Raw genomic sequence first — 22,927 nt, 5'->3', positions numbered from 1 at the left:
AATGAGATGCGTTTATAATGAAATGCAAGTTTCCTGAAAATATACTGTGTCAGAATAAATTGGCATCTTTTTGAGACAGCAGATTTTTCCAAGAGAGAGATCTCAGCAGTATCAATGCAATAAAGTATTTGATGTGGTACAGTATGGAAAACTATAAGTAACATTGGAGCAGGCAGAGTGGAAAGATCACAAGATATCTAAGGAGCAAGCTAGGAAGGATGACAAGAGTCTGCTGATGAGAGGCAAGCATTGGCCAGAGGGAAATTAGCAGTGGGAGCCCCACCAGCTCAGTGTTGGGAGCAATGTGACATAAAATTTCACTAATGACTTTGGCACAAAGACCAGGAGGTGGCTGATGATATCTGCTGGCAAAGGTAAGAGGTGCTAGAAAGCATCAGAAGATCCCCAGTATCCAAATAATAGCAACGGGGAAAAACTCATTAATAGGAAGTGGTAGTTTTTGCACTTCAAGCACTGAGAACTAGGAGTCCTCATGTGGAAATGCCTGAGGGAAGGACTGGATAAATTACTTTACCAGATGATGTTTCTCAGTTGCCAAAACTGTGTAATGTAAACCAACAAATGAAATAAATAGAACAGATGCAATTGTAACATTCAGTAATAGAGGTTTTTCCAGTAGAAACAAAAAGCTGTGAATGATGCTGTACAAGACACTGGTGGCACCAGATCCAGCACATAATTTTTACTTTCCATTTCCCAGAAGAGGCAGTACGAGTTAGCAGAGGTGCAGAAAACAGCTACCAGGGCTGTGAGAGGAGCAGACTTTTTTTTCTCAGAAGTTAACTGTATAGGATTTTCCTAGGAGGCTGTGATGCATTAAAAATTGTAAGAAGAAAATAATTTGGAATCTTAAGCAATATGAACAAAAAATTAAAGTGTTGAGAAATGGGGCAATTTATCATATTCTTTTCATCTTCTTCAGATGGAATTCACTCAGACGAAGATGGAAAAGCATCTATAGGAAAGCTGCACAGGGATTAATTTCCTTCAGCATATGCAGCCTCACTTATGCAGAAGAATATGAATAAATTCTAGCATTTTTCAAGATTTCTCCTGACTTTAGAAAAAAGATGTTAATTTATAAATACCTCTGTATTCCCATCTATGTTGCCTGGAAATGCCCAGTACTTTAATATTTAGGCACAGTTTAGATAAAGGTGAAAGAAAGCATTTGGGAGAAAAAAAACAACCCAAAGGACTGAATTTTGAAAGGTTAATTCCAAGTGCTGAGGGTGTAGTGTCCAAAATCATAGAATCTTTTTGACTGTATCTGATATTATCCTTCTTTATAGCTGACAAATGTTAACATTAAAAAAATGAAAATGCCCTCTAGTTCTCTTCCCTTAATCTTAACACTGGATGACTGCTCCACTACATTAATACTTGCTCTGACTGTTCTTTTGACTCCCTTGGTGATTTGATCCATAAATCGCTTCTCTCTGGAGCCTAACAAAAATTACATATTTATTTTTCTTCCTGGAGTTTATGTTCCTGAATTTTCAATGCTATAGTGATACAATAGTTCTGTTTTACCTAGTGTCTTATTTCTTGCATGTAAAACTTCTGCAGTTGTGGGTCATCATCTCTGATGAGGGAAATAGTGACATATTCAAAATGTATATTAAAAATATTTGAACATCCAATTTACAGTTTTGATATTGTTCTGAGATATTTGTTTCAAACGTGCTATGTTGACAGGACTTCTGTAAACACACACAAATGACATATTTTCAAATCACTGGCTTTTTTTTTTTTTTTTTTTTTGTTCAGTAAACAAAAAAGAAGTACAAGGTTATGGCTCTATAATCTGGTATTAAATCAAACTAGTGCATCAAGCCACACAGCGTAAGAGAGCACCACTGGGAGATGTCTACCACTGATCTCCCTGCCTTGGAAGGCTTAAGATTACATAAATGCATTCTCTTTCATTTAACCTACTCAAAGCCTGTCTCTTTGAATCAAAACTCATGTTGGCCACTCCAAATTATCAAGACACAACTTATCTACAATAGACTGCTCCAAAAGATTACTGACAAATTATAAGCAATTTCAGCTGCCTGTAAATGTTTCCTGTGGATCATTTTGACTGACCTTGAGATCAACCTTCAGCAATTCGGGTATTTGTCTTTCATATATTTCCCTAGTGGATATGAATATCAGTTGTATAAAAAAATGATGGATGGTGGCAATTTCCTATTAATTGCTACTGAAAAAAAAAATAAGATCCTAGCACTTCTGATAGGTAGCACTGACCACAGAGAAAGGGGAACTGTATTTCAGGTGAATATTTTCTCTGGCAATTTTTGTGTAAACAAGTCTTGAATGATGCCTTTGAATAGTTGTGAAAATGTGTCATTGGCAATTGTCCTAGAACTACAAACAGAGTAAGAAAAAGATGAAATCACCTATTCAACAGAAGCAACTGTCAGAAACAAGGAAGAAAATATGCTATTTCTTTTTTCTCTCACAGTTTTTCTACTACAGGGAATCTGAGTGTGTGACCTAAGTCTATCAGGCTTAGTGAGTATTTTGGATTCTGAATATTGATAGATTAAACATTCATAGTCATCACATTTCATTGCCAACATTTTTATAATCTAATTTCATTTTCAGGCAATTCTAAAAACTTTAAAAACAAAAATTTAGGAACAAATAAAAATGCCGTTTTTCCACTGAAGAACAAGTGAGCCCCAGTGCTATTCAATTTCCAATAATGTTTTTTGAGTGGTCGTTATTGAAAAACATTATCTAAATGGTTCTCACCTGGTACGTACACACATCTGGATACAGAGGAAATGTTCTTATGAAATTTGGTGTTATCATGTTCAAAAGTATACTAAATTGTTTAACCTTTGCATTACATCCTATTTTCTGGAGTAGATTCATTATTTTGGGGGTTTATAACAACTAGCTTTTCCAATCTGTCACAGACCCAAAAAAGTATTTGTAGAATATTTGGTCATCAGTAGCAGTTGTGACTTAAAGCATAAGATCTATTTTTTAACACTCTCATGTCAGCCACAGCTTGAAAGTCCAGTTCACATTAAGGGGTTTTGTGGCTTGAAGGATGGGAAATGAAGACATCTTGAGGGAATTGTCTCAGGGACAGTGTTTTAAGGTGTTTTGATCCCAAAGATGCAAAGAGGTGCTTGATGGTATATATAAGTAAGACTGAGTTCCTGCTAGATAAGACGCTTTAGCATATTTTGTTTTTCAACTCAGCTGGGCATCTATTTGCACTCTAGCTCTTCACTACTTTCAACTAAATTGTCATCAGTGAAAAAATATTTTCTTCTTTGAAGCCTCTGTTTTAGCCTTTCAAATTCAGCTGCATGTCTGAGAGTGAGTTTGAATTCTTCCTTTTTGTCCATCACAAGCAATGAAGGTTTTGCAGGCTCAGAAATGCCCCTAGGCCTAGTTTTGGAACAGAATGAGCACTTTTTATAGGGCTGCTCAAGAAATAAGATATTGCCAATCATGTTTTGTCTGTGTTGTTCACTCAGATGAAACCAGAAAAGTACACAGGAGCACAGTACATTCAGATGGTGACATGCTTAGTAACTATTATGCTGAAACCTACTTTAATAGGCAAAGTAAGGAAGTCTGCTTACAGCAATGTAATTCTTTTTTATAGGACACGTTTCCTCTCTGTTAATTACTTGGAGAGAGACCTTAAAAAGCCGTCTGTGCTGCTGGATTTTAGGGTGCCACACTTCCACACAGGCACTCAAATGATGCTTAAAAATGCTTTCCTCATTCACAATAAAGTCAGCTGTGAATTTATATTGTCAGCTTTTTTTTAAGATTTCTCCCCATCAGTCCTCCAGCTCTTCAATTCTTCTGAACAGTGATTCTCAGGGATTGTTCTCTGCCATGCAGCGTGGATATCTCTGGATTTCATATGGATCCCAGAATCCTTTTCACCACACTTATTTCAGCACTTCCTCTTACAGTCCTTTCACAAACTGGAAATCAGAAGCAGGAATGAAAGGTCCAGGTGAGTGAGCAGAAATAAATGCTTTATAAGAGAAAAAGACACAGCAGGAGTACTGTGTTGATAGCTGAAGCAGTTTGGTGTGGGAAAACACTTGGTTATGAGTGGAGAGATGGGGGTTTAGCCCAGATTTTGCTCAAGACACTTAGTATGTGTAGTATTAGTACGTTGGCCTTGCTTAGCTGACCTTAATTACATTATTTTTTTTTCTGTGCAATCTAAATAAGGCTTTTAATAGTTTAGTTTCAAGTAATAAAGTGCCATTCATGTGTGTAATTTATTACTAAGAACATTAATATTTATAGACAGAGCTGAAATTCTTTAGTCAACATAAGAGAATTTTCTCAGTCAAGAAAATCATCTTTGGTCCAATTTATTTAGCAAGTGAAGAACTCTCTAATAGGAACCCTTTGCATGGTTGCTGTAGGTCAAGCTAAGCTGATAGAATAATAAAATGAAGTTGCGTTTTACTGTATTCTCATCCCTTTTATAAACCTTTTGGCTCTGAAGTCTGGCATAATATTTCAAAACAAATCCAAGTCAGAATGCAATTCTTGGAATCATAAAATGCTATACAACTTAGAATTATTTTAACACACTGATTTCAAAATTCAGCGGGGAAAATTCATTTGTGCTGTTTCTTCATTCCAGTGGAGATCAATTTGGGTGAATATTTTTCTTTAATTTATTTTCTAAAGAGTTCAGCTGTGCTTTTTTTTATATAAGTAAGAATTAGAGAGTATGAAAATTGTCTCGCACTCTCTGTATGAGTTGCAGAGAGCAGGATGGCTCCTGTGTTTATGTCATTACTTCTATTGAAGTAAGTCAGCATTGACTAAGCAAAGTCACAGCATGAAAGCACATTTGTTTCCGTGCTTTTAATGTACTCGACAGCATAGTGGAGCATGTGAAGGATTTATCAATTTAAGGAGTACAAGTGACCATTAAGTGCACACATAAAAGATTTCTTTACATTAATTAGATACCTGCAATTAAGTTAGAAGAAAAATGTCAACTCTTTGTAAAACGTTAGGGAAAGACAGCATGTGTCTCTGCATTAAAATGCCATTAAAATGATTATGACTTCAACAACATTAAAAAATTAATTTTATATATGTTTCTGAAAGAGGCTGAAGTCTGTTGTGTACAAAACCAGAATGAATAAATTTCCAGTTCTTGACATTATCAAAGTAGTATCTCCTATTTCCCACTCAATTGCATTCTGTATATATAGTTACTGCAATGTTCTTTTCCCAGCTTCACTTTGAGTCATTGCTGTGCCTATGAATTTTACAATGGTTATTGTGGAATATGTACTCTAAATCACTGAGTCATAAATGCTGCACAACAATAAGAGTTTGAATGTTACAATTGAATGTCCAAACAGCTCATAGTTAATGTGGATGAACAAATAACTGCTAATTGGCATAGAAAGGGAGTTTCCCTTGTGTGAAAATTCATGGTTTCCAAATAATTGCTGGAAGTATATGTAACTGCAGGGAATGACAGAAGCTCTAAAATAGCAAATGTGAAGCTCACACACCACCAAGTTTCTTAAGCTTCCTCTATGTGTAAATGCATTAGTAGTCTTTGTCTTTTTCTAAACATCTGAGATAAAGAGACATGACTCCACCCTACAGACAGATCATGTGGCTGCAGAACACAGAAGGCGAGTGGGAAAATAAACCATATGGCCTAGAAAAACAAACCAGAGGTGGCTAACATAGAAAAAAAAAAAAAAAAAAGCATTGTTAAACATGTTATTCCAAATGTTGGGAAATTAATATCTGATTTCAAATAAACACACATTATTTATCCAATTTAAAAGACAGCTGAAATTCTATGAACTTGTATCCTTCCTAAAAGGGTCTTCAAAGTCACACTGTTAAGTCCATTATATCTAAAGCTTCCCCATGCTTTGGCCCTGTTTTGGGACAAGAGATCCCCTTTCCAGTCCAGTGGCCTCTTGTGTCGCAGACATTTTTTCACAGAAATCCTTTCTTTCAGATTTCTGTGTCTTCTGGAGGGCAGAGGCCTCAGAAGAGAATGTAAACAATTGTTATCAGCTGCTGTGGAATGCGATAGGATGCACCTATTTTGATTGGTGATTGGCTCATGTTCCCATGTTTATAATTAAGGGCCAATCACAAGGAACAAGCTAGGGACAGAGTCCTTGGACACAACTTTGTTATAGATTCTTTCTTTCTATTCTTAGCCTAGCTAGCAGCAGCTCTGCAAATCTCTCTCTTTATTCTATTTAGAATAGTTATAATGTATTATATATAATATATCAATAAATCCAGCCTTCTGATCAAGAAATAAGATTCACTGTGTCTCTCTCACCCTCAGCGACCCACACAGGGTGCTGTAATACTCTTGTCTGCATTTTTTTTGCCTTCAGAAGTCACCACATGAAGCCCAGCCCTTGGTGGCTCAGTGTACTCAGGCAGGAGACCTGGAGTCTACGATTCATACGTCTTTGCTCATACAAATGGTCCAGCAAATCAGCTGGGATTTTTGCAAGCCATGGCACTGAGGAAGGACACTGTTCAGCAGAGGATGGTGTAGTGTTTCCTCCAGGCAGCTCCTGACACATGGGAAAGCCTTACCTGTAAGGAATACACTCTGTGGGGTGCAGGTAACCTGTGAATGAGGGGTGGGTCTCTGTGGGGAATTATATCATGTGGGATGCTTGTCAATGGAGATACTGTTTGGCAGGGTACTTAGAATTTATGCATATAAAGTAAGTATCAAATCAAGTAAAGGTGTGTAATAATTTTTGTAGTATTTGAGAGGTACTCCAATCAACAGAGCTGTGCGGGAATCAGCAGTTATATACCAGTGTGATTTTAAAATAAAGAGTAAGATCTTTGTTGTGTGTACAAATAAGGCCTGTAGAGTTCCCAAACGTAGATGCAATTTTTTATTAATTTATCTAGGAGTTTCCTAGGAAAGAGAGGGAACAGGCATGATGAGCAATGAGATGAAGGGAACAGTAGCTGTTTGCATGTTGCTCAGGAAATTAAGATCATGTGCTATGGAGTTTCCAGTGCTGGAAAATACCAGGTCTGTGCTGACATGCAGATCTACAAAGGAGAATATGGAGGGATAGCTGACATTAAGAGAGCCAAGACTCAGGGGATTTTTGTGTGGAAAGCACTGAACAAAGACGGAGTCAGAAGGTGGAGATAGCTGGTGAAATTCAGAAAGAGGAATGCATTTTATTTTTCACAAGAATAAATCTGAAGGGAAATATCAAGAAACCGGGTGGACAATGTATGATCAGATATGCTATTAGCAGAAAGGAAAAGGACTGTGGGAAATAAAGAGAAAGAGGGTTCAACAGAAAGGTCATATACAATGGCAAGATTTATATAAATATTTCTTAGAAGACATTTGATCTCAGTAGGTTAAGCTAAATAAGAAATGTGAAGGCAAAACAAAAGGAAAGAAAGAGAAATGTGAGGAGTTAGACCAGTGGTCTTGGAGGACAGGGACCAGTTCCTGCAGTGCCCAAGGCTGGCCCCAGGTACCACAAAGCATTTGCATTAGATGGCGACTTGTGAGCAAACCCATCATTATTTTAGCCTTTAGCTCTTGCATCCAAGAATTGTCATGTCTTTTGAGATGTGTTTGCAGCTTCTGACACATCCTGTCATTGTTGTGCTACTTACAGTAATAGGGGTAATTCTGACCCAGGCCTTTGCTGCTAACAATAATGAAAGCCAGTGCACGGGCATCTTATCCAATCAGCCAATAATGCCCTGTACTGAGTAGTGATTCATAATGACTTTGTGTAACATAGGTTTGTTTCATGGCATTATTACAGCTTTTTAATTGTTATTTGAGTGAGTTGTACTGATTCAGACATCAGGAAAACCTTTGATTTCTATACTGTTCACTTAGGCTTCATGCTGTATTCCATTTTCCTTGACTTCCCAGTATCATCTGTCATTTCAATAAATGTCACTGATCCAAAAGTCATTGACCAGAACTTTCAGGTAAATTGATTGAAAGAGAGAAAAAAAGCATAGACCAAAATAAATCCACAGACTTCCTATAAATAAACACATCAAACTCTTCCATTTTATATGAGCTTCTATGTTCCTTCTTTTCATTTTAACTAGGTTTTACATGTTGGAATGACAATGCCATTTGTCAAGTTATCAAATAATATGGAAGAAAAGCATAATGCTACTTATTTACGCTAGGTTGATTTTTCCACAGATATCTCTGCCTTTCTTTCTCAAATTCTTGATATCTTTCTCAAACTGAGTGTTTACTGGTAAAAATAATGGGTCTAAAAATACTCTATACTCTTTCTCTTGGTATAATATATCCTGACAAAGGAGATGCTTCAGCTTCTATTCTAGGAAAGTTTCTCCCTGTAATGTTCATGCACCTACCCGCATACAGGCCAACAGGCTTTATGATCCTTTAGAACTACCAGCTGAACTGCAGCACTTAAACTTTATATGAAAAGCCCTGAAATGGTTTTAAGTGAATACATAAAAGTAGGGGGAGGGTAACTAATCAGTGTATTTTTATTTTGACACATTTGGTTGTCTTTTAGAAAATGCATTCATAATTTTCTGTTTGACGTGATCTCAGCATCCAGTAAAAAACTGAGAATTTTTCATCCTACTGACAGGACTCCATTAATAAAACAACAATCTTTTGTGTGTAGTAATCTTTAATCTTATTTTGTCACACACTTCTCAGTAGCATTTCCACTCGTTTTACAGTATAATTTATGGCACTGAAACAACTCTCTGCCCTGAAAAAGGTCAGTCTGTCAAGGTTTACTTGTCTTTGAAGAAAAGTAATAGAGCATTATTTATGAAGCAAAGAATCTGCTTCAATACTTTAATCAATCAGAAAGATACTTGCATTATTGTATCTTTTGCCAAAAAATACCACGAGCAAAGGATACATCAACCTTGCATTCCCTTTTATGTCACAAAAAGCCTTTTACCTTTTATGTCTCCTTGTCCTTTTGTGTTTACTGCAGTATGAAAATAACAAGGCTGATGATGTCTGATACCTGGAAACAATTTGTAAATTATGAGAATAGGGATTGATCTTATCTGAGGAGGAGGGAGTCTCCAGACAGATTAACTAGATCTATCCACTGTACTCATCACAATAAACTCATTTTGGGGGTTTGGTTCATCTGCTATAAACTTGCATTTCAAGAGTGAGAACTGCAAAAGTTTAAGGGACATTTATGGTACCTCAAATGAGGTGCAACCACATTTTGTATCCCTAGCTTTTTAGACATCATTGAGAGCACAAATTAGAACATGTGATGTGGGGGAAAAAAAATTGGTATTTCATTAGAGAAAACAATGTAAATTAATGCTCTCAAATAAGAATTTAATTTAGGTTTAGTAAGATGTGTGAATGAAATGCCAGTATATTAACGGCTCTGTTGATGTTTAACAACTGTGTAATAAGATACATATTACCTCTTAGTTGTTAGATACAAACAAGTGTTTCTTGCTAATTAGTCCCTATCCGCCATGAAACCTCTCTTATAACTGGGATGAGCTGCTTCCTGCCTAAACCTCTCTGTTTCCTTCCCAGGAACAGCAAACACACTTGTCAGGAGTCTCCACCTGTGCTTGGTTACTAGCTGAAGTCCTCTGCATTTTGCTCTTGATCAGCTTTACTCACTGAGTTCCTGTTCTGAAGAGATGGACACTATCTCTCTCCTACATCTCTGTTGCAGCCTGGACAAGGTTGACAGAAACCTGAACTCTGCCTGAATTCCCATGTTAAGTCAAAGTAAATTAGATGACAGTACCACATCAGTTCAGCTGATGATCACATGGTCCTTTTTAACAAGTTTGCATGCCTGAACACTTGTAAGAGAAACAAATGTCCTAAATTGTAAGACCAGATCCAAATTAGGTGGATAATATGTGCAACTTCATCCTCAAGATTCCTCAGTATTTTTATATCTTAAGACGATTAAGAAGTAAAAGCCCATGCAGAGAGGTGGGTTAATACCACTATGTTTTCTCTTGGATTGATATTCAGAAAAGAAGTACTGGTAAATATTGGCATTCTGCTGATGTGAATATTTCTTTATTTTTTAATACTTGGTGGATATATGGGTTCTCAAGGTGAGCAGCTGGTCCTTCCACAGTTACTGGAAACTGCTATCTCAGTTAAGTCTAACAAGCTAAATTTTGGATGGCATACTGCCAAATCACATGAGATATTTGAATATGGTGGATCTAGCTTTCTCTCTCTGGTTGGTAGAAAAAGATTTACCAATATGACTTCTGATAAGATAGCTTTATGTCTTTGTAGGACACCTGATTGCAGACTTATTCAAAGTAAGCCAAGTGTATTGTCCTGCAAAGAAGAATGTACACAATGAACTTTATTTTCTGCTAATGATGGTATTTTAAAGGAGCAAATTTTGTGAACACAAGGAAGTGGGGAGTTCTGGTTGCTAAATAAGCATGGGGCTATGCAGAGCACATTAGATAAACAGTGGCGTATATGCTTCTTTGATTGTGACCAGGTAACATTTATGAAATAAGAATATGAAGTGCACTTTAAGCGCCCCAAACACACGTGTACCTGAAACAGATCTGTATTAGAGAGTTAGAGTCCAAGGAAAGGCAATTTGTTTTTGGAGTATTGCTTCTGAAGTCAGAGTGATGTGATGATGAGTTTTAGTAGCCAAATAAAAGTGAGCCAAGAGGGTGTTAAAAGTGTGACATACCTGAGCACTCTTTGGGACAGATAGACCTCAACAATAGTTACCAGACCTCACAATGGAGTTTCAGGTTTGTGAATGATTTTAAAGCACCAGTTGTGACTAAACATGACCTTGTAGTTAAGGATTAACATGTGTTAAATTGATTTGGTCTAATGAAGACCAAATTGATCTGTGGTTTACAAGAACAATCTCTAAAGCCCAGTGCTGATACAGAGAACTGCACTTCAAGTACTGGTAGCATGGAGTTGAAATGTCATAGCCCATGATTCCGTGATCCAGTGGTCTGCTGTTCTTTTGTCACAGTTCTATATAATTCCTTTGCAAGCCAGAATCCCCTGAAATTAATTAAAATCTTCCAGAAACTTGAAAGACACTTGCTTTTCACATTCAAATTAAAATGGGAGAGAGAGAAAAAAAGAAAGAAACGATTACTTTAAAAATCTATTATGAAACAATTTTATAAATATTTTCTTAGGTTTGCCTTCATATTTGTACACCTCTTCAAACATACCCATTTAGATCTTGCAGAATATGTCTCTGTAAAACATTACCAAACTTGAATTTTTATTGACTGTTTCCATTTATTTCCAATTCCAGACTTTTGCATTTTAAGATCTGGTCTGTAGATATAATTCAGATCAGGACAGTGTGTTAAACCATTTTCATTATGATTTTATCGTTTCTGTCCACCTCTTTTCTATTTTGTACTCGGCAGAATTTGTCTAAGTAAAACCAGACATTTCAAAAGGAGAAATTATTACCCTCTGCAAAGGTGTGTTAGATTTTTTTTGTTCTATTGTGCTTTCTGTTTAAGAAAGATATACCAGGAGCTTGTGGAAAAGAAATAAAACTGTGAATGACACGAGCGAGGTCTGCATTCAGTGTGATAAAGATAGTAACAAGAAAGGGTCTGTTGGTTTATACTGTTTCCCAGTCTTGATATAATCATTGTCTCAAGAACAAATTCATATTCTGCATCATTTTCTGTTACCTTTATAGTCTTTCTTATGAGAATGAGGAATGAAAATTTTAATGCCTCATATATTCTTTGAATTACTGTAGGCGAGTATGCTGTACTACTTTGATCTTTCCTATATTCCGTGGTTTGATTGGGTCGTGATGTGAATGGAAAGCAGCCCAAAACAAATCACTTTCTGAGAGAACAATTGCAATGCGAATAGGTGCAGAAAGAAAAAGGTACCAGTTCAACCTGTTCTATTATGCAGTAGATTGGGTAGAAACAGAGTTCAAATATCTGCTTTTAGAGGTACTAAATATTATCTCAATTTTTGGGTTAACCAACCTATCAATTCCTGGCAAAATTTTTGACTGAGTGTTCATAATCTGAATATAACTGTCTAGACTTGGATTCAATATTGCTTTATTAAAGTCCAGCAATGCTGTAGCACAGACGGAAGGGAAGGTGAAGTCATAAAGGAAATTAAAAAATAACAAAGAAAATTTAGCAGCTGAAGAATTAAACTTGTCTGAATGGCCTAAAAATTCTGCATCTTGTGTCTAGTCATAACTGGTCATAATAAGCAAGCAGGAGGAAAAGCAGGGGGAGAAATTGAAGCAAAGGGGAAGTCTAGGTTGCCCAAGTCAGACCTACTGCTATACTTTCACGTTGCCTTTAGCATGGAAGTTTTTCGCACACCATATAGCAGTGTTGTCCCCACCAGCCCATGCCCTGCTCTCCACTGATTGACACTGGAGCTGGGAATTATGAAGACCTGTGATGGGTAACAGCCCTTCCATCAAACATCGCAGGCATCCATTCTCCTTTCAATGGACCCTTTCTCCAGTCAGCCCTGATTTTTTGCAAGTGATATGTGGTTTTGTTACCAAAAAATGTGCCAGGGTACACAATTAGGAAATTTTTAATACTGGGGAAGACCCACTACAAAGCATTGTTTGGGGTTTGCTTGTAAAAAGGAGCAAAACAAAAGAGGGATAAGAAGGCAAAAATTCATAGTATTCATGACAACAACCTTGCTACTACTCACCATACTCATGTTTAGCAAGCTACTTTTGAGTAGTGCAGAAAGAATACATTGCTCTGTGTTAGAGGCATGAAGCAAGCTTTTCCCTCTGTCTGAAACCAGCAGATGGCTGTGCCAGTTTTCAGATGTGGCACTTACAACATTTTTACGTCCATCCCCTGCCACATCCTTGTGCTTATACTTCATATCTCTGTGTGCTCATTTCACTATTCAGTGGGATTTGCATAAGTATATTTTAAAGCTATAAGATTGGCATCTATATTATAATATCTAAATCTATGACATACAAAAGCTTGAGCTCTGAAAAGAATTGAAAAAGTTCTTTAAATGTTAGCTTCACCACTTACATTTTATTATATATCAACAAATCAAAACTGTGCCATAATTCAGAACATATAACTTAGTTAGACTTGATACACAACTACTTTCATGGTTATCTTCTAAGAAATCTCACAAACCCTATTTGCTAATCTGTGTGAAAAGGGTACAATAAAATCTGTCTAACTCTCCTTGAACAAATATAAAGCTACCACACCTCCCGTGAAACCAGTGTCATGTTTGTCTCTTTTCACCCCTGCACATGTACTTTAATAGTGAAAAGAACGAATGCTGTATCAGACACAAAAGAGATTATTTCTTCAGGATGCTGAATGAATATAGCAAATACTAGTGGCTCTGTAGTTGCAGACTGAAAAGCAAATGTCTGTATTAAAGTGATGGATTGCAGACACCATAATATGCTACAACAAAGCCACGGGTTTGTACAACATCCCTAATACTTTTACTTTCTTCGCCATGTCTGCTGCTAAAATCTCTGAATACTAGAAGCTTCTGTCTTGTCTGTGACATACTTTTCTGTATTTCAGCTTTATAATCACCTGTGCATAATGCTATTCATGCAGAAAAATCTTTCCTTCATTACTCTTGACTAAGGCACCATGGCCTAGCAGCTCAACACATCAGATACCCACATTGTGTCCAGGTTGCTGTTACCAAATAACAGAAGTAAGGGCTTTTACTGCAGAATTAGGGCTGCTTCAATGAGAAACCTGACATGTCTCTCAGTACAAACCAAAGGATATTTGCCTGGCACTGTGCTACCTACACACCTTGACATGTCCACATTTCCTCCAGCTTCCTTTCAAAGATTCCCCTCTTGTTCCTTCATTGCATCTTTTACTTTTTGCATTCCCATGGCTTATTATACAGTCTCTCCTAATTACCATTAAAGCAGCCTTTTCAATTTGTCTTTGCAAAAACCTATGGAAATTTATAAGAGAAAAAAAGGATAAACTTGGCAAACCTTTAGCTAAGAGTTTTTTGGCATGATTAAAAATAGATGCATTTTCACTTCTCTCTTTTGTTATGATTCTGTGGCCCCAGAGAAGTTTTGACTTTTTGTTTTACTCTTCCCATCTTGTTTCAGTCTTTCTATTTCAATTACTCACCTCAATGTTTTATTATGAGGTGATTTGCTCTTTTTTCCTCTTTGTTTCATTTCACCCTTGTACCTTTACCTTTTAGCTTTATTTTGACATACTGATGAAATATTTTCATTACTCTCTCATGCTGCACTATTTTTATTTACTTTTTATTTAGATGAATACACATAATTTAAAATTGCTTCAGTGTACCCACTTGAAATCATACTTGAAGTGAGTCTGTCCTCATGAGGAAAACCTTATTAATTTCTTTGTAGATATGCCTGGCTGAGGCCCCAAATCAGAGCAAAGAACATGTTTGGTGAGAACAATGTAGAAAGTGAGACCACTTACAGAGATTCTCTTTACATAGCAGACAGGTATCCCTCCTGCAGTGCTGGGCTGATTTTTTGTACTGCTTACAAGTCAGAAATTATGCATTTAATTCACTTTCCTATTCCAAAATTAGCCCTTACTCTTCTACACTAGAAATATTGCAGTAAAGCAGGACAGCGGCAGCACACTCAAAGGAATTTTCTTTCTCCTGGTGCCAGTTCCAGCAACATCTTGCTTTTGCAGCCACAGCCTGGGTTATAACAGTGGTCCTGAGAAGCAGCTGCATGAAGCTGGGCAGTAGCAGCCTTGTTTAGTGGACTGTCCCTAGTGGAAGCTGGTAAGGCAGAAATAATCTGTTGGGATTTCAGGGCAAAATCTGAGAAATGAAGGTACAGTAGAGTAGGTGTGGTACAGATCTTCGAGTGCAGCAGATAATTTTGAAGAGGGAGAAAACAAATAACAAAAAATTGAGTGATCCTCATCTAGCCAAAAGAAATTTGCTTACTTAAACCATCAGACCAGCAAGCTATGGCCTGGGCTATCCAACCATAGAACTTTACTGGAAATGCTTATTTTTGAGAAGGACACTTCTATTAGCCTGAGGTCTCATATTGAACAGTTTCACTGCCTTTATCTCCAAGAAACATATATTTTTTTTTTAACATTAAGTCTTTTGAGGAGCCAGATAGTGCTTCTATGGCACATTTAACTTTGACACCACCTGTACAACTTTTCATTGCTGGAGATGCTAGGGAAAAAAAAGTCATACGTGAGTTGTCTAAATGAAGTTAGTGAAGGTTTATGATCTGTTATTTGGAGATAACAGAAGTATTAAAACACATGAAGGGCAAATCCAGGGCAAACATTGTAAAAAAATAGCTCAGGAGAAAAATAAAAGATGCATAGAATTTTTTCAAGGGCCGAAACGGGCTGCACCAACTCTCTGCAGAATTAAAGTCAAAACACTTGGTGGAAGCTGTTCAAAATTAACCAGAACATCATTACAAATATACTACAGCCAGCTGGGAGCAAAGAACGCTGAGGTGGTGAAGTCCAGATTACCTCATGTTGCTAGAAACAGGGACCAGATCGCTGTGATACTGTGGAAACATAGTATAACATGGCCTGGATAACTGGAGAAACAAAAGGGTGCTCTGAATTGCAGTGACATGTTAGGTGCTGCAGCTGTGCAGCAAGGTGCTCACTGCCTCCAAAAGATGGTGCTCAGCCCAACCTTCCCGTGCAGAGCTGTCACTGGATGTTTTCCAGCGTTGAACAGAACTCACTCAGTCCTAGATTCTGGATCCTGGTGCTGCATTGGGTTGCAGTGTGACTGTGATGTCAGTGGGCTAGAAAGATCATGGAAAGATGATGGAAAGCTGAAGAGAGGTGGGGTAGGAAGCAGGGGCAGTTCATAACCATTAGCAGCTCTCTCCAACATGAGCTGTGCTAGGCAAGACCAAGGGCCACTAATCCTCTCTGCCTTTCCTCAGATACACAGAAAACAATAGAATGTGGCTGGGTGCCCTGCAAACTGCTGCGAAAGGCTTGTCCGTATCAGATTAGTGTCTGAGGGACGAGAGGAGGGCTCCTTCCCTCTCTGCATTCAACAGCCTCCCTGCCTGCTTTTCTGTGCCTCTTCATCTCACCTGTAAGGGATATTACTCTGTATTGCTGAGTGAAAGAGACAAATTCTTACACCCTTCTCACTCTCACCCCTGCACTCCACTGAAACTGTAAGATAAAATGGATACTTGCCAGTTTCCATATTCTGAACTCAAAGAAATTTAATCGTTAATTTTCCACTAGAAGTGTCTTACCTACATAATAATGCTGAAACTTGAAGACAATTGAATTAATAAATCTTTTCAATATATGAAAAACAACTAGTAGGAGGACATCCCAGTTTCATCAGGAAATCCAGATTTCTGATTCTTCACCTTCTTTGATACTGTAGCAAGATCACCTTTTTGAGATTAATATTTTAGCTCAATTCTTTGTAGCATACTTTTTCCAAGCATTCTGGAATCATTCATTTATCAAATATAATACAGTCATTGCATGCTCCATTTAAAAATCAGCTCTTGAAGAACCTAATTTGCAAACACTTTTGCACTTCACAATTTAGTCATATAAGTAGTACACTTGAAATCAATAATACTAACCTTGTAAGCCATGTTTGAGATTAATCACCGCACCAGACCTGCCGATTTTATCTTAAACATGTATGCTGTTCATGGTATAAGAGTGTTTGAATTAGCCTACAAGCTCCTCAGGGCAGGACACATGTCTTTGTCTACATCTGCAGAGTGTGAGCAGACAGTTGGCTCCTGATAAATAATACAACACAATTACCTAACTATAGGATGCAGAAATTTGCAAGGAAATGAAATTTCAGGTTGCCTGTAGACAAATGCACAGAAAACACATTTCAAATAATAAAAGGTGGAGGATGAGGGAAGTAAAAACTTTACAAAATCCTGAGGTGGGAGGTTCAAGGATGGGCATTGTCAAAGTAATTCCATTTAGTTAGCATGGCATTAAAATGAGTTGTGCAGATTTGTAGGGATTAATAGTAAAGAAAAGGAAATATTATTATTTTAACATTTTTTCTTTTCTTTTTTTAATAAAATGAAATTAAAACTTTTCAGATTTGTACCATTCCTTTTTGTCAGAGATAAGCAGTCTGCTTTAATGGCTGTAATCAAGGTGATATGACCTTTACTGGATTAACATCTCCCTCTTTTTTGTAACTAATCTTCTGTAATAGTAAAGGAAGATATTTTGGGGTATAAAAAACCACCAAACTCTGAGGGTTTGGAACTGGTCATAACAAAAAGTAAAATCATTATTGCAGGATATATAGAGGTGTTAATATCTTAAACACAAATTTGGAATCATGGCATATGAAGAGGTTTTCTTTTTTCCTACTGATATGGTTTTAACTTTATTACTTTTTTGCTAAACAAACTGTGATACACTGCTGTAAAATTTACACAGGAACTTGCCAAAAAAATCCATACACCAAAGCCAGCTCATAGGTATATAAGTAATATCTCTCCAAATCAGCTGCCTGCCCCTTATATCCCAAGAAAGGATTCATCCTGAGAGAATAGAGCAAATTTCAAATGATACTGACTTTCAGTCTTTCCTCTGTGGAAAACAACCACATTCCTGTTGGAAATTAAAATATACCCTCCTGGTAAAAATACAGTGCAGCCTCTTTATCCCAGAAATGCCTCTTTCTTGCTCATCTTTGCTCATTTTTGACTTTATAAAGTTCTCTCTCTAAAACTTATCACTATTTTTATCTTTTGACTAGATTTTCTAGAAGTCTTCTGTTCAGAGATCTTTTCTTATATAAACGCCTGTGTACGATGTCATGGGTCTGGAATTCACTTTCATTTTATCCTGCCCATTTTTCTACTTTTAAAGGTTTGCTTTTTTCCTATCAGAATCCTAAGGGTTTGGCTTGGATGGATTCTATCTATCTAGCTATCATCTGCATTTCTCTTCAGTCAGTAAAATCAACACACTTTCTTCTGAAAAGGTCAGAATTAGACAGCTCCTATACAACTCTTTTGGTACCTACTTTCAAAGAGGGACAGAGACCAAAGGGTGGCCCACAGGACAGGGGCAGTAAGAAGATGTGCAATCCCAATCATCATCTAAAAAGGGAAAATAGTGTCACAATTAGTGTTATAACCAGAAGTTGCCAGAACCACGACAGCTACCAGCACAGATATGCAACACAACTAGCCAGAGTGAAATCAGTGCAAGAAGACAGCCTTACTTGTAGTAAGCATCCATGGGTCCTAGGCAGCTTTGCCCAGGGAAGAAATTTACCCTCAAAGCCCTGGAGGACCCACCTTGTCTTAGAGGCAAGAAGAAAATGGGTTTTTGCGAAGAAGTGGTGATTCATAGCATTTTCAGAGATTTCTTCATAGATTCATGGTGTGTGAGGTCAGAAGAGATGATTAGATAGTTTAGCCTGACCTCCTCTCCTAAATCATAGGCCACTAAGTTTCATTCAGCTTTCCCCCATATCAAACCAAACAGTTCTGTGTTTTGCTAAAATATCTTTCTTGTTCAACTTTCGGGTTTTTGTTTAAAGACATGCAGAGACAGAAAAACCATAATTCCTCTTCAGGTTTGGTTCTAACAATTTATACTGTTCATTCAGGAGCATTGGTACTTTATTTTTAATTAGAATTTTGCTTACCTTATACTTTGAACCCTTTTGTTCCTGTTATGCCTTTCTTTGTTAGATTAAATTACTTTCTAGTATCTGCTATTTTCTACACAGTACTAGGGTCTATGATCAAGAACTTTGAACTCTCTCTTTATTGAAGTGAATAAAACAGACTCTAAATGTCTCACTGTGAGGTATCTTCTCAGGACCTATAACATTTTTGTATTCCAATCTTGCCTTTTCAATATCAGTAATTTTATGAAGTGTGGAATTAAGGATTAGTTTCCTATTAACCTCAGTGGAACTGTACACTAGGCTGTCACCTGACTATTTTAATTACTTTTCTCATTATTTATCCAGAGTCATAAACAGCCCTTTCTTCCAACATGACACCTACAAACTTATATGAAACCACGTATCCACTATCTTTTAACAGCTTTACAGTATATATATCTGTCCTCTGGCTCCTGCTCTATTTTCTTTTTTCTCTGAATGTGCAATTTTGCACTTATCTCTATGAAAACAACAATATTTGGGAAAAAATCTTTCTCATCCAGTATGTCTGTGAGCCTAGATTTCATCTAAACAACGTGTTCTAAGAGCAAAAGCAAAATTATGGTGGTTAAAAAATAACAGAAGATCACATGTCGACTGCTGCATAACATAAATATTATTGTTTATATTTGTCACAGTGTAGTGACAAAACAAAATGTATTAAATTTATAAACTAGAATCACAGTATCATAGAATGGTTTGGCTTGGAAGAGGCCCTAAAGATCATCTAGTTCCAATCCCCCTGCCATGGTCAAGTATACCTTTCACTAGACCATGTGGCTTAAAGCCCCATCCAACCTGGCCTTCAACACTACAAGGACTGATACATCCACAACTTCTCTGGGCACCATGTTCCAGTGCCTGGGCCTCACCATCTTCACAGTGAAGAATTTCTTCATAGCATCTAATATAAACCCACTCTGTTTCTGTTTGTACCCATGCCCCCTTGGCTAACACCACAATTCCTGAAGAGCCTCTCTCTGGCATCCCTGTAGGCCCCCTTCAGATATGGGAATGTGCTACGAGGTCTCCAAGCAACCTTCTCTTCTCCAGGCTGAGCAGCCTCAATTTTCTCAGCCTGTCTGCAGAGGAAAGGTGAAGACAGCCCCCTTATTAATTCTGTAGTACTCCTCTGGACATGATCTATAAGGTTCAAACTTTTCTTGTGTTGAGGACTCCAGAGATCAATACAGCCCTTAAGGTAGGGTCTCACCAGAGTGTAAGAGAGAGAGAAAATCACCTGCCTTGTCCTGCTGGCCATGTTCCTTTAGATGCAGCTCAGGATATGGTTGTCCTTCTGTGCTATGAGTGCAGGCTGCCAGCTCATGTTGAGTTTTTTGCCAACAAATGATACTCATATAGAAACACATGCAGCTGTATTGGGTTTTTGTGGAAAGGTTTTGGTAGCATAGTGGCTAGAGGAGTGGTTTCTGTGAAAAGCTGCCACAAGCTTCCCCCATGTCTGACAGAGCCAATGCCAGCCAGCTCCTAGATGGACCTGTTGCCAGCCAAGGCTGAGCTCATCAGTGATGGCAGCAGTGCTTCTGAGATAATGCATCCAGGAATGGGGGAAAGAAGCTGCTGTGCAACATCAGCCATGAGACAGGACTGAGAATATGTGAGAGAAACAGCTCTGCAAATCTCCAGGTCAGTGAAGAAGGGGGAGAAGGTGCTCCAGGTGGTGGAGCAGAGATTGCCCTGCAGCCAGTGGTGCAACCAATGGTGAGGAAGCTGTGCTTGGCAGCACATGGAGGCCCAGGGTGGAGAGAGATCCACCTGCAGCTCCAGTAGGTCCCCACGGCAGAACAGGGGAATGTGCTTGAGGCAGGTTGTGGCCCTGAGGAGAACCCATGCTAGAGCAGGATCCTGGCTGGATCTGTGCATCTGTGGAGTGAGGAACCTGGGCTGTAACAGGTTCCTGGGGAGGAACTTGTGGGGAACAGTGTGTTCCTGATGGATTGCACCCCATGGAAGGGACTGATACTGTAGGAGTTCCTGAAGAACTATAGCCCGTGTGAAAGACCATGGAGAGGATTGCAGAGGATTGTCTCCTGTGGGAAGGACTGTGTGCTGAGTCAGGGAATGAGGAGAAAAGAGCAGCAGAGACAACCTGTGACTGACCATAGCCCCGTTCCCCATCCTCCTGTGCTGCTGCAGGGAGCATGTAGAGAAATCATGAGTGAAGCTGAGCTCTGGGAAATGGAAAGGGTTCAATTGATCAAATTTATTTACCTAAGTTGACCCCTTGGTGACTGATTTTTCTAAGATAAGAGTCTTGTCTTTGATTTTATTTTCTCTTCTCTGTCCAGCAGAAGAGGGGAGTGATGAAGCAGCTTTGGTGAGCGCTGGACACAGTGCTCACACAACCTCACGCTGGAACAAACAGAAAAGCAGTAACATCTAAGTGGACTTTCAAATACTTGAAGATTACTGGGAGCTTGGTTGAAGTTCATCTGGTGAACTTCTGGTGATGAACCAACACAGTGTTGGTTTCCTCTTTCTGAAAGCTCTAGCCTCACAAGGCAGCAGCCATATGTCATACCACAATGTATATATCAGGATGTACCTGTGAAGGATGGTGACCCTGGGGCTTGAAAATATGGTCAGATCCTCATTTTTGGACTTGGAATCACAGAGTCATGGAATGGCTTATGTTGGAAGGAACTTTAAACAGTTTTCCAGCCTCCCTACCAAACACTTACAATGCTGTCCAAAGACCCAGCGCTGGTCTGCTAGCCTTCTTACACCTTCCCATGCCTTTCCATGTCTGGGATTGCTCCATGTAAGTATTGTTTTAATTAGCCATTCACAGTTGTTCACCAAGGTTAAATCCTCATGCTCTGGGCCTGGTTGGTTAGTCAACTTTATTTCTAGCTCTGTTCATTCATTTGAGAAATCTTCAGCTCAGATCAAATTTATATTATCTTTGAATCATCATTCTCTTTGATACATGCAAAACGGCTAATTTTACAAACTGCAAAATTTTGAGATTTAGATGCACTTAGATAATTCCAAGAACTTGTAGAAGTTCTAGGAAAAGAAAGTCAGTCCTTAGCTTGGAAAAATAAAAGGAAAATTTCAGGAACACACTGAATATTTTTTCATTTGTAGAAATTTTAGATACAGTATCTTCATAATCAAATGTCACACATGAGGGACATCATTCTCTGCTTTCCCCTCAACACATCACTAATGCGTCACTTTCTGGATTTCCTCATTCTTTTCCTAATTACTTGGCATTTATCTCATACTTTCTTCCTTATGGGAGTGTCTGTTGTCATCTGCTCTGTATAAAATCTACAGACATCCTGTTCTCCTATTTTCCTCATGCAATGAAACATGTTACTCTTCTGCCTCTAAACACTGCACTTGATTGTTTGCTTGTTTGTACGAACATAGTCAGAAATATCTGAGGTTAAAGAATGATATTCTGTCTCTTTTTCAGGGAAATGATAACTCTTTCAAACTGTAAGCTATTTGATTCTACAACATATCTGATTTTCATCACCTTTTTACTTTTAAAAACATGCTTATCTTTAATATTGCATTTTTTAGGTTTACATTTTTAACATTTCTTTCCCTTTTAGAATCAAATCAGAAATAGAGAAATGTGAGTCATTTATGTACATGAGAAGCTTTTAAAATCTTTGAACTTTTTCTTGAGTGAAATTGTCCAATGTTCTGTTGTGTCCTGAGCAGTCAAATAAAATTATCTGGCTAAACCCTAAAAATCTGAAACAAAGGAAGGTACAAACGCTATTTTACAAGTATGTCTTGAAAAATGGGTCCTCAGCTAGTTTTGAGGTACTAAAAAAGAGAACTATGTTCTAAGGACAGTCATAGTTTTAAACTAATGTCCAGCAGGAGTGTCAGAAGTTAATGGAGACAAAGAACAGGAATGAACCCAACACCCTCTTACCTTTCACTGTCCAAAGTTTCTTCCAGTTGGGATCCCTTGCAGCCAATTCCTAGCTCAGCCTGTGGAGCCAGTTCTGAATGTGGGCCTGACCTCAACTGGAATGAGTGCTGAGCAGGGACCCCCTCTCCAAACGCTGATGGTTGTGCTCCTGCTCTCCCTTCAAATCAGCTTCTGGACAGCACAGGGGCTGTGCTGCACTGCCCTCAGCAGTGGGTTTTGCAAAGAGCTCAGCCTTTGGAGGTGATGACAGT

This window comes from Ammospiza caudacuta, chromosome 1 (assembly GCF_027887145.1).
Source record: "Ammospiza caudacuta isolate bAmmCau1 chromosome 1, bAmmCau1.pri, whole genome shotgun sequence".
Lineage (NCBI taxonomy): Eukaryota > Metazoa > Chordata > Aves > Passeriformes > Passerellidae > Ammospiza > Ammospiza caudacuta.
This window is presented reverse-complemented; position numbering follows the sequence as displayed.